The sequence below is a fragment of the Papaver somniferum genome, chromosome 2 (genome assembly GCF_003573695.1).
Source record: "Papaver somniferum cultivar HN1 chromosome 2, ASM357369v1, whole genome shotgun sequence".
Classification (NCBI taxonomy): Eukaryota; Viridiplantae; Streptophyta; class Magnoliopsida; order Ranunculales; family Papaveraceae; genus Papaver; species Papaver somniferum.
The window spans coordinates 83,083,210-83,095,081 of record NC_039359.1 but is presented as its reverse complement, the minus strand read 5'-3'; the positions used below and the strand labels follow the sequence as shown (position 1 = coordinate 83,095,081).

Genomic DNA, 11,872 nt, shown 5'->3' with positions numbered 1-11,872 from the left:
ATACTCTTTTAAGATCGGCGACTCTCTATAAAACGTCCAACCCAAATCACTTTTATTATTTCGGCGCACCTATTTTTCAAGAACAGGTTGAGAATTTTATTTTATTTCGTTGTTTGATTCGTGGGTCTGTGGTTTTCTTTTTTTTTTTGTTTGCAGATCATCACCAGAAATTCCCAGGTTCGATGTTTCCTCTCTCATTCGACAACAACTCCAGTACTCTTCTCTGTCAAAACCTAGATTTTGTTTTTTGTTTTATTAAAAGCCTTAATTTTTCTTCCTTTTGTAGCCAGGTTACTTTTAATCCAGGTATTCGCAAGATGTTTCTTATTATTTTTTAAATCCTTTACGGGAGCAGATTACTAAAAAATAAAAAATTTAGGTGTGCGTTTTTTTCATCTCTTTCTGTGTACTATTTTTTTCTTCTTCAATTTTGCTCAACTGATCTCTTTTCATGCACCACGAACAAAACACCGACAAAAAACCCTTGGATCTAAAGAGAAGCTGCATCGACCACCGGTTGGAATTATGACTCTAAAGGTACCTATATTTCTCACTCAAGGATGATTTTGTTTGTCTTTTTTTTTTTTTTGATTAATTATTTCCTTAATTTTGAGACTTGGATTTCTTATACTATTTGATTTTTTGTCAGTGTCGTAGGTCACCGACCTTAAAGCAAATTAAGTTCATCTGTGGCTCTACAGTGTTAGTTCGGAAGGACTTAGAAACAGTAAAAGGAAGCTGGAAACAGGGTATGGGACTGCAACATGTAAAGCTGCAAAGTAAGTGATAAATCTCACACTTCACAAGGGAAAATCGTTTGTTTGGACGCTGTCAAGTATTTCTCTTCCCTCATTTCCCAAGAAGAAAGTAATCACAAAAGAGTTGTTTAGCAATTTGCAAGTTGGTTATATGGTATACGGATATCGATATTTGATGTTCATGAATGGTTTAATTTTTGGATGTAGTCAAATTGAGTAATAACTAAATTAACTAGGTAAAGAATGTACGTATTCCAAAATTACAGATTCTCGCTTATACTGGTATTCGAAATTGAATACCACAACAAATAAGATGCAAATTTTAGTAACTATATACAAGATATTTTAATTATTTTTGTGACAAAAATATTGCAGGAACTAAATGCGTCTATCTTTTAGTTAGTTTTAAGACAAAAAAATTGCACTAACTATCCGAAAATAGTGAATATTATATATTATAAAGATTACGTAACTTTTAAGAATTAGTATGGTTTCCTAAATAGAGTTATTTCTCATGGAATTTTCGGCCATGATTACTCTGGAATACTGCAACATATAAGATGCAAATTTTAGAAACCATTCTCCCTTCCTGGAATAAATGCGCTGCTATCTTAAAATAGCGGTTATCCAATATTTTAAAGATTAACAAAACATTTAAGAATCGATGTTGTTTCCTAAGTAGATTTTTGTTTTTTTAGGGAATTTTCGGCCTTGATTACTCTATATATAAAGCTCTAGGACAAACGCCAAACCTAGCTTGCAGGGTTTTTTTTTTTTCTGGATAGGTTTTTATATTCATCTATTTGGTTTTTTTTCTTCTAATTTGTTTTTTTTGCATTGGTTGACCATTGGTTGCGGCAGTGGGAGGTCGCGATTTTTCTGAAGGTTCTGATGATAATAATGTTACGGTAGTGGTAATAATAAAATTGCGGTAATGAGAGGTCATGGTTCTTTTTAAGCTTTGTGATGGTAACAATGAACTCACACTAGGTATAAAATATTGAATCGTTTTTTTTTTTCGTTATCCCGGGGATTTTTCATTTTTTTGGTTTTGCAGTTGGTGATATCTCTTCTCAAAGGGGATGAGTTGATGAAACTAAACCATTTTTCTTCGTAAGGGTTTTCTTTGTTTTTTAACGCCATTATTCTTGGCATAGGGATAGCGAAATCAGATTGTACAAGACTATGTATGTGGATTAGGTGATGAATCTTCTTCCCGAAATCTGAAGAAAATGCATTAATGTTTTTTGCGATATTTATTTGTGTTGTTCTTTTCTTTGATTTTAACCCTCCTACTTCACTTTATTTTTGGGTGGGCGATCTACATAGATAATGGAGGGAATTTTTTCAATGATAACTCGACTTCCGATAAGTCCAAGGTGGCGATGATTGTTATCACACTCGAGAGAAGATCATGAAAATATTACAACTTGGCTCTTGGTTAGTAGTCTTAAGTGATCATGCGTGTATTTTGTGCCAATATAATTTGATGAGGTGAATTATCTACTGAGTTACAAACTATGCTTCAGTTTGTGTTTATTATTTCGATACGTTTGTTTCTGTTTAATAGAAATGAACTTATAGCAGGACTAAGCAGAATAAAAATTTCATAATGATTCACGTTGATGCTTTTATTTTAAAAGTAATATAGCAAGATACTGCAAATTCCATTCCCATGCAATGATCTGATATTGGCCCTTTCATCTGAGATTATTTTCCCACTTCGTATGTGAGTTACTATTTGAGTCTAAATACGAATTTGAATTCCTACACTAGCGTGTGTGTTATCGGTGGTTCAGAATGTTGTTAATGCATAGAATAGTGGTGGTGTAAGTGTAACTCTTAATGATATGATATCATTACATGTCTGCTTTAAAACATTAGGGAAGTAAACTGGCGGAGTGCCCGGTGAACAAGCCAAGTTATATGTCCCTGGGGCTGGGTCTGAAGAATGTTGGTCTTAAAATATGCCACATCTTCACGAAAGTTCCTGGATGAGGTCCGATACAAGAAAAAAAATATTATTCTGGTATAGTTCATTGCATGTTCATTTTCCTTTTTATTTATTTATTTATTTTATTTATTAAATAATTTACCTTTATTGGTTTATTTCAGGTTGGACCTATGGATGTTGAGGTCAAGCAATGGAAAAGTTACTCATCATAGAAACGAACTAGGAAACAAACTACAATGAACTCCCTGAAAATGTGTATTTTCGAATTTAGTTGTTTACATTATACTATGTGAAGAACTATTTTTTTGTCTTTTTTTGTATTGTATGCCAAAAGAAGTGTTCTCGACAGTATATATCTGGAGGTTTGATAAAGCCTTTTGTTTACCAATATGAGCCAGTTAATTTGGCAGAGATAACTATTTACATGTCTAAAAACGAGCTTTTTTTTGTATAAAGTTCTGCCTATCAAAAAGAAAAAGAAAATAAAATAAAATTTTTGTAAGACTTACATATTTTAGTCAATGGATTCAAAATCAATAAAGTGACTGCAAAAAGGATATTTATCAAAACTTTAACGCGCCTTGAAACAACTCTAAGTACGATGACTACAACCCTAGCTATGTCCATATAACCCTTCATTTATTTATTTTTTTGATAGAACATTAGCCAGTGTTCTCATTTTTATGCATGTAGCAGTTCGTACATCACTACCAAAGAGACTTCACACATCTTTTTTTTTGTCAAGAAACAGAAATGTCGCAACGAAGGGCCTCAAACTCGGAGAGCTTATACTTTCTTGCATGTTAATCTAAGTTACAATGACATCTGATGAATGTATATTTTGTTTGAATTTAATTTTATCTCATTGGATGCTTACTGCAATTTAATGAATCTATGGCCCCTAAAACAGAGATTTGCTTACAACGCAAAATCAAACGTCTTACAGAGAACTTTCAAGATGATGATAGTCAAGGAAAACATAACATAGTTGAAATAATATTGGACGTGTGAAGGTGTTAAGTATACATAAAAATTTAGGAGATATGAATCTCTTGGAAAGTTCTTTTTTTTGGTGCAAGTTCAAGCTGCACATAAGTTTAAATTATTATAATCATTATATCTTGGATATTTCCTTTACATGTGTCCAATCCATCTTTGGCCCATTAGTTTTATTCAGTTTCTAGAATAGAGGTGCTATTCACAGAGGTAATATAATTGATTGTTAAATTCTCTATTAGTAGTTATGTCAAGAATTCATATCCGGCATGCAGATCAACATCATCTTCTAAATACTATCATACTGTTTATTTTTCGCGTAAAAAGCGAGGGCCTATTCCAGCTAGCTATATGAACTTTTAATTAGGAGGTCTTTCTCATTGCAGGTTTGTTCTTTATAAAATTTAAAATTCATCGCAAGTAAACTTACTAGAATATTAGCTTCAATCTAAATTATTATCACAATTGAGATTCTCACAAAAAAAAAAATCTTATAATTTTGAAGACGTTTGGAATAGATTAGGTAGAATGATATCCTTATTTCATTTCTAAAAAGAGGATTAAGGTTGAGAATAACAGAACATGTCAATGCGGAACATGAATACTTGGTTCATGGGCATTATGTGTCCCATTTATAAACATTTTAGACACTTTTACAATGCACATTACACGTATAATATGTTGAGAATCAACAAAGAGAACTAATTACTAATAAATAATTTTTTTTCAGAAAATAATAAAATATATGTAGGATCTCAATTGCAATTTCGAAAATTTAGATCTCGATGACATCAAATTTTTAAAGCGATACTGGGTTTGATGGTACGCAATTTTAGCACTTATTTTACACTATGAAACCTTTCTTGGTGTTATTACCTCGAACTAAAAGTCAAATTCAAGAATGCTGACATTTTTTATATTTTAGAGGATAAATGTCTTAGGATTTCCGAGATATGTTCAATGAAGTATCTGTAAGTTATATGAAATTTGAAGGGAATACCGGTTTTTCTCACAGCCTAAACCTAGCTGACTCCATAGATTTTTCGAATTATGTCACGAGCTAAGAAACATCCAGTTGCGGACTGGTGAAGCGGACTCGATGGTGGAGTATAAATCAGGTGATCCATGTTCAACATTCTATGAGGCGGACAGGGAAAAGGAAGACTCATTTTCTTATAAGTCACTTAACTGGTTGAACTCTGTTCCACCTAGAATTGCATTCTTTGTATGCACAATTATGCTCCATCAAGAATGACGGTGCGTTGGAGAGGTATTGATCATTTGGGGTTCATCCCATACTCCTATATTTCACTGGCATATATACACTCACTTGATCTATATATAATCACTTATTTGAATCCTAACCTCTTTGTTGCACCGAAATGAGACACACACTTCAATATATATGAATTATTGGATGACACCAACGGAATATAACTCATTTAATTGTGGAGTGTCAAAGTAAATTAAAGTTTGAGTTTCTATATATACCCCAATGATTTCGACTTCTTGCAAAGACGTAAAAGTGTTGCACATGGTCAGGTTTTAGTAGCATAAGAAAAATGAAGAAAACAAAACCATCGATATGGTAGATAATGATACTAGCTTTTCATTTCTTTTTTCACTCTAAACCGTAGTGTTTTCCTTAGAACTTATATTTGTTTTTGCCTTTTAATTTTTGTTCATCTTATTTTCTTGAACGCCTACTCACATATTAGATTATTGATTTTTTATTTGTAACATGTGTATCATGCTTACTGATATGTTAACGATTTCTATTATGTTTTTGTAACAAGGACGCCCAACATTCTGTAAGCAAGAAGAAGACCCGTGCATCGCACGGGTGACAAACTAGTGGTTTTATAAAAGGGAAAATGGCGATTTTTGTGCCGGCCAATTCCAAGAGCGGATGCATAGAATTGGTATAATTGGAACGTCAAAGAATTGGAAGATATTGATGACGATGAAATTACGAGTCTCATCCACGTTGAAGAGGATTTGCTTGTACCGCTAAAATGGAGTTCGAAAAGCCCCATAAAAAATATTGGTAAAAAAATATTGCTACACAAAAAGTTAAGAGTCAAAGTGATTCGTGATGAACCAGGAATAAACAACATCATGTGAGAAAGGTCCCATAGAGCAATAAACAACATCCATAATATTAGAGTCAAAGGTTGATGAACCAGGAATAATGATGAGATTAAGGAGGGTATCGCAAATCATTTGAAATGGTTTCAAAGAAGCTTTAAATCATAGATCGAGAATCAAGAATACGTGCTTAAATTGTACGGATGAGAATGTTAGTCATTAGTTGGAGAGACTATAACAGTTATTAGCTGGAGAGACTATTTTGTGAAGAAGAAGTTAAGAAAACAATTCAAGATTTGAGTGTGGATAGAGCTCCGAGTCTGGATGAGTTTCCTATGAAATATTATATTGTTGTATGTAATTTCACCAGGGATTAACTTGTGCCGTAACGGCACGGGAAATGATATGTATTTCAAATATATCCATCGGTTCATACATATCATAACTGTTTGCTAAAAATCGATCAAGTTGATCCAAGTCTAAATATTTTTGAGGTGTTGGTTAATAAACATGTCTTAGCATGAATTATTTTAATACTATATATGTAAGTCATATAATCCTGTAGGACAAATATAGTTAAACATTAACCAACTCTTGAAAATCCTATGGGCCTGTGGGTAATAGAACACCATTTCATTAACTTCTTATAAACAAAGTAGTGTCCCTTATTCGAAAAGAAATAAATCATCAAAGGTCGTTCACCAAATTTATAACAAATCTGAAACACAAAATTACTTCAAAATCAATTAGATTAATCTTACAAAATCTGTTAGCTTCAAGTATTATTTTTCTCCCTTTGGTGATATAAATTATTCTAAATTTACATAGATTTGTGTTTTTTTAAAGTTTAATAATCTTTAATTGCTGATCCATTTCGTTTTTATCTACTTATCTTCTCTCTTTACCTATTACCATGAACTATTTCTCAAGCCTGCATAATCATATGAAGTCGAGGAGAAATTTGAAAAAACATAAATCATGACAAAAAATGAGAATAGAGAGATATGATAAACTAAATTAATTACAATTGATTCGCGTGTAGCCTTGTATATGGTCAACTTTTTTTATAGGTTTCATCTTCTTACCTGCCCCGACCCGACAAATCTAAAAACCATAGCTATTGATTTATCTTCTCCCTAGAAAAATATGGCCTTTAATATTTATTTTAATTTAAAAAAATAAAAATAAAAACAAAAACAAATTTAAAAACTAATAAGAGCTCGCGGTGCAGCTTGTTGCTCGCTTGCCTGCTGTGTAATTATTTTTTTTTTAAATTGAAAAGAAACTCTCTCAATGGATTTTTCCTGAAAAACTAATATCAAATAATTTTTTTTAATAAGGGAATCTAAATAACCTTAGGACACCTTTTTCATCCCACTACCACCACCACCACCATTAACGTCGTCACTCCACCATTCTCACCAACACCCACCACCATTATCCCGGCGCCGATCCACCAGCCTTGTCCACCATCACAACTACCATTAATGCCTACTGATTTAATATATTATTATATATTGTATTAATGGAAATATATTTATTTGATTAATTAAAAAAATATTTATTATGAAATATCAATAAAACATTTATTACTGAAAGTTAATTAAACTAATCATTTTACATCCGTAGATTTAGCTTTTCCAAGAATGAATCCATAATGGCCTGGTTGTTATACAAATTACGTATAATCATGTCAGATTATTTACTGAAAATAGCTGTTAGTCAAATTATTCTGGGCTTTGAAACAGAAGCCCGAAGAACAGGGGCTTTTTTATACATGTAAGATCATTTTGCAGATACCAATTTATTGTCAAATTATAACGTGTAATATGAATAATCTTATAAGTTTGTGTGTAAGTTTATCTATCAAGATGAAATCAAAATTCTATTTTCACTAATATCTAAACAAATAGAAACGAAAAATTGGTTCTTGAAAAAATCACATTTCTAAAGCAAAAAGTTGTGAATATATTGAAACCCCGACGACCTGTGATAACCAAATTTTAATCACAAAATACATGCACCCCTAAATTTAACCATGAGGTTATTGTAATCAGTAAGGCTATATTTGAAAATGTATACTTCAGCTAAATATACAATAAATGATATTCAAGAAAATGATAGAAACCCCAAACATTCATACATGAAACAATGTACAAAAGAAAATATTTTCTCGAGTGTTGTTAGCTCAGAGTAGTTTGACTGGTCACAGATGTACGTTTTGGTGGACGAAGATTGAGAGAAAATTGAAAGAAGATTGAGCGGAACTATGCTCTTGGATTTTTTCCTTTCTGCAATTTGTCTCCCTTCCCAACTTCATTTCTAATTTTCGTTTGCTCCAAAGTAAGGAATTAGAGTTTTCAAACCCACTCAACATACCGAATGTGAGAGAGGGAATCAATTGTTCAGTTTTATGGAAAGGTAGGTTTGTAAATTTCAATTGATCAAATTTTTCCATTTTGATTTAGACTTTGAGATGGGAATAAGAGAATATGTAATGAATTTTTTCAATTAAAGTGTGTATTCATGGGATCGAACGAAACCATGAATTTACCAATTGGGAGGAAAAATCAGAACCGATCTTTATCTTTCCTAACTTAGCAAAGCTTCATTTTATAATACAATATACAAAGAAATAGGCAGAAAAGTATACATAGCTAGGGTACAACCCTTACCGTAATGACACATCTCGATAATAAGTAATTTTTTTGTATTGATTTTAACCTGTGCCCGTTTGTTTGTAGTAATTATATAACGTGGCATTTTATGGTTTTTTTTTTGTTTTTCTTTGATCATTCAGGTATTTTAACCGAGTTTATTTTATTTTATTAATAAGACGATCAACCAACTTCTAATTTATAATGTTACCTATTTTTTAGCGATACAGAATTAACATAGCCTATTTCTACTCACCAACCGTCGCCACCATTACAATACCATATATAATACCATTTATTTCTCCACCACAACCGCCGCCTACCTCCCGTTGGCCGTTTGTCGTACTTCTAATTTTTAAATCAAAAACATCATGAGTAAAATTACGGTTGAACAAACTTAGATCGTTAATTAATTTATTCTATTACATTTTTTATTATTATATACTCTGTTGTATTGCAATTAATTTTATTTTAACGGCTAGAACCATGATTTATACAACCGGGTGCTAAAGGTAGCAAGGGTACCGTTTAGGTGATCCGGCGGTTATGATCATTTTTTTTAAATGGTATGGTATCATACTAAATATATGATATTTTTTTTGTCAATCGTGATGACCAACTACATCTTTCACGATATAATGTTGCTTGTGTTGTAAATATACAAAACTAATCTTTTCCACGACTATTCACCAACATAGCCATCATAAAACCACCCATTGGCATTATTTTTTCCACCACCACTGATATTATCGCCTCCACCACCACCACTTCTACCAGCCACTACTTCTTCCACTACCAACTACTAATTTCTATTGATATAGTAATTTTTTTTAAAATTATTTAGTAATGTAAAAATACATATTTATTAGATTAATTAAAAGTATATTTAATGATGAAATTTAATAAATTATTCATTATGAGAGATTAATGAGACACTAATTAATAAAGCACTCATAATGATTAATTTTAATTAGAGCAAACCACAACCATGGATTTAACTTTCCCCAGAATGCATCCTGGTCGCTCTTATTCTAGGCTAAGTTGTCCAAACTATGCTTTGTATTCTAGATAAAAGGGGACTTAAAGAAGGCGTTCCAAAAATTTCATGATCATAATATTTTTGATATTTCTATAAAGAACAATTTTATTGCTCCCATTCATAAAAAAAAAGTTGGTGTTGGGTCTAGTGACGGAGCCAAAAACTAGATTAAGGGGAAACATAGTTTTGTTAGGGGTAGCAGGTAAACAATATTATGCTTCAAGGAAAAATTAGGCTTGGAAGCTTAATGGACAGGGCTGCAAGGGTATTAAGTGCATACCTTACTCTACATTGGATCCGCCCATATTAAAGTAGCTTATTGCCTCGAAGAATTATGTACAAGATTATTTTTAAAGTTATAGCGGGGCAGTTGAAGGTATGTCTTCCTACTTTGACTTTTCCATCACAATCTAGTATTATAAAGGGGAGGAAAATTCTAGATGGAGTATTGATTTCTAGCGAATGAATGTGTTAACTCTAGACTCCGCCAAAGTGTGTAAGCTAATTTGGATAAAAATTTTGATAGTGTGAATTGGAGCTTTTTAAATGAAGTTTTATACAAAATTGTTTTGGAGGTGTTTTATACACGAACTATCAGAGTAAAAAAAAAATCGGACCTGGTTTCACGAATCCCCAAAGTGAAGTATTTTATTCGCAAACCTAATTATGTTACTAAAAATAAACCTAGGTTCATAAAGGACGACTCTAGATCAACTAGGGCATAAAGTGTCATGGATTGAACTTCCCAGTTGAAAGAGCATCTCTATTTATAGATTTTCAAGACTGAGTGTTGCATAGAATTCAAGTTAAGATAACTTGGGACTCGGGAAAACACTTTAGGTCTTGGAAATACAATTGAAGAATATACACGGCGGATCGGTTATGGAACCGTGTATAATGACTTGTTCGATTTGGCAAATATGCCATATTAACAATAAGCAATATGATGTTCATAAAGACACTTAAGTTTAATCATAATGCACACACATAAGTATTTAAGTGATCAATGAAGTCTTAGAAGTATTTAAGAGAGTTCTAACAAGGTTAAACATATTTAAAAAATAAGTCTTTAATCATCTGCTACTGCTAGAATTACCGGGACAGTTGGTGAGACGGTTCGTGAATTATAAGGCTAGTTCATGAGTTAGGGAGCTCCGGATCATGAACCGGGTACGACATCCCTTACTCGGATCGACAACTCAGATGGACATGGTTTGCAAACTGGGTTCGCCAACCGTTCATGGCTTATGAACTGAGATGGACACAGTTTTCCCACCGGGTTCGCCAACCGTAAGCCTTTTATACCAATGTTAAAAAATCAGTTCACCATGGTTTTCCAACTGGGTTCGTGAACTATTCCCAACTGAACTTATCGTTTGCGAACAGGTTCGCCAACCTTCCTGTATTTCTGAAATCAGATATCTATGATGTATGAAATATTCCCAAATGATAAAATCAATTGTATGAGTTATTTTCAGTTGATCCACATATCAATTCTCAAAATATAAATTGTTTCGAACTAATATTGTTAAGGACCTTTGAAAATCTATGCTAGAATCATATTTCGAGATTTTTAACAAGACGAGCTTGACTTAAAATTTCTTTTCTTTGTAAATCCACTAAAAGTCGTACGACATAGTCTCAATAGATATAATGGTAAGATAATGATTAAAATATAATGGTCCAGTCTTCACATAGCTGATACAGAAGTTCTTCAAATGTCTTCGTCGATCTTCAAGTCTTCAAAGATGATGTCTAATATTAAAATACTAAACTTTAACCTAGTCCGAGACTTGACTTAGTATACTATAAATCAATAAATAGTTTCGATTATCTAACATTGATAACAAGCTTGAGATAAAAAAACTTGTGCGTTCAACCGAGCATTTCTTTAAAAGTTGATATCTGATTTCAAGTGTCGCTGAACTGTCTATGAACCGTAGTGCCCAGAATTCATGAACTGCCTAACGGTTTATGAATCGTCTCACCAACCGTCTCAGTGAATATTTAGCAGATACACAAAGACTTATTTTTTAGATATTTTTTAATTCTCAAAAACACCTCTAAGATATCATTGATCACCAAAACACTTTTTTTCTCTGTGCATCTTGATTAAAGTCTTAAATGTTTAAATGAACACGATATTTCTTATTAGTTTTAAAGGCATATTTTCCAAGAATTACATTATACACGGTTCACATACCCGGACCACTGTGTATATTCTTCTATATGATTTCAAGACAAGCTTATCACATGCTTACTTGAAACCCTAATTATAGTTTCATATAAACAGAAAAAAGTGTTTTCTTGAATCTCAAGTTATCTTAACTTGAATTCTAACCAATCCTCGGTCTTGAACATCTACAAATAGAGACTATCA

The 11,872-nt window shown here is 32.3% G+C and overlaps 1 long non-coding RNA gene across 2 annotated transcripts; it reads left to right on the top strand.

Annotated features, from left to right (window-relative positions):
* Nucleotides 1–1,808: 1,808 nt before the first annotated feature.
* On the top strand, nt 1,809–3,141 carry LOC113353639. 2 transcript variants are annotated; one of them, XR_003361434.1, is made up of 4 exons: nt 1,809–1,958; nt 2,088–2,198; nt 2,643–2,787; nt 2,874–3,141. It is a non-coding gene; the product is annotated as an uncharacterized LOC113353639 (long non-coding RNA). The 2 variants fall into 2 exon arrangements; XR_003361433.1 differs by having other exon boundaries at nt 2,088–2,252.
* The last annotated feature ends 8,731 nt before the right edge of the window (nt 3,142–11,872 follow it).